This window comes from Grammomys surdaster, unplaced genomic scaffold (assembly GCF_004785775.1).
Source record: "Grammomys surdaster isolate TR1022 unplaced genomic scaffold, NIH_TR_1.0 130, whole genome shotgun sequence".
Classification (NCBI taxonomy): Eukaryota; Metazoa; Chordata; class Mammalia; order Rodentia; family Muridae; genus Grammomys; species Grammomys surdaster.
The window spans coordinates 465299-466759 of record NW_021604588.1 but is presented as its reverse complement, the minus strand read 5'-3'; the positions used below and the strand labels follow the sequence as shown (position 1 = coordinate 466759).

General features: G+C 41.1%; 1 pseudogene; it reads right to left on the bottom strand.

The window, feature by feature from the left end:
* Nucleotides 1-331: 331 nt before the first annotated feature.
* LOC114615660 lies at nt 332-751 on the bottom strand (annotated as a pseudogene).
* Nucleotides 752-1461: the final 710 nt, after the last annotated feature.

Genomic DNA, 1461 nt, shown 5'->3' with positions numbered 1-1461 from the left:
CTTGGTGTTTATGTGTGGCTGTTAACCATAGCTGAGAATCCTAGATCAGTGTGTGTGAAAGGATTTGCTTCTTGGTGTGACCAAAAGAATGAAATGGTTTTGTAGGCTGTGAAACATTTAAAAGCTTAGACTTGGGAGGCTGGATATGAGATCTTCCTCAGTTAATATGCTTTGGGGTGAAAGCAATGAAGAACCTATCTCAAATTGGCTTTGGACTGCGAGCGGTATTGGCTTATATTCCTGGTAGTGTCCAGTAGGGTGATTTCAAGAGCGAATGACTGTGGCGGCTGTCTGGCCATCCCCTGTCACTTTCTTTTTCTTTTTTTTTTTATAACAAAAACAATCTCACACCATTTATTGTCCCCTAATGATAATGTGCAAGTAAAACAAGTTGAGTAAATGTTGCTTCTAGCAGAAGACACCTTTAAAAACACTGAACTGCCTTCTCGACTTCTCCCATGCTTGACCATTGCTAGTTGGAAACACTTTGGAGCAGAGTAATATTGTCTCCTTTTAGCATGATCCGACCCAGTTGTTTTCTTGACTTTGTTTTAGAATAAATCTCTTCTGCATCATCTAATACGAGGTTCATGTACTCACCAAAGCCAATAATACAACCCTCTACCCGCATGTTCACTTGTTCATACAGCCACACCTGAATTCGAGATCTATTTTCCAAGTACCTGAAGATAAGGTTGATGGGCTGCACCATCACCTTCTGCACCTTCTGGCCCTGGCTGCGATATGCCATGGTGGAAGTCACAAAGGCCCCTGTCACTTTCTTAAACCTCCACTCCTCTACAGACTGGCTTCATTCTCGGGTGGTGGTGGTAGCAGCAACCATTCTGTGAGATCATTGTTCAGGGCCACAGAGAGATGATATCTTTATTTCAGCCTTCTCTTAAAAACTGCAAGAATTTTCTCATGATCCCTTGTAAATGCTCTAGTGTATTTCATTGGCTTTTAAGTAGGCGCACGCCCTTTTCTAATTAGTCTCTAGCAAAGCAAGGGATTACCTTATCTGGCTTAGTTTGATCAGTCTCCCACTATAGAGATGGAGTCTTGCCTCATATTGTTCAGACATTTACAGTCATGGGGATGGAAGGCTCTTGGAGCATAACCAGATCTATATCCATTGCAGTCTCTCAGCTTACCGGAAGAGTCCAGGCATATATTATTTGGTGGTAACTGTTGACCTGGTCTGACTTTGTGATTCCTTATGTCATGGTGCATAGCTTCAGGGGATACCTGGCTGCACTGTATCATGGATCTGGGCATGTCTGTGCATTTACCTAACCAAACAAAAACAAAAGCTAAAGCTAAAACAACCCCCCAAACACTCAAAAAAGCAAAAGCAAAACAAAGGTCATATTATCCTTTTGAAATGTAAATTTTCTTCTCAATGAATTTATTGGCTTGAAAAGCAGGTTAATTATAATATAGTTATTAGTGATTGTGTGT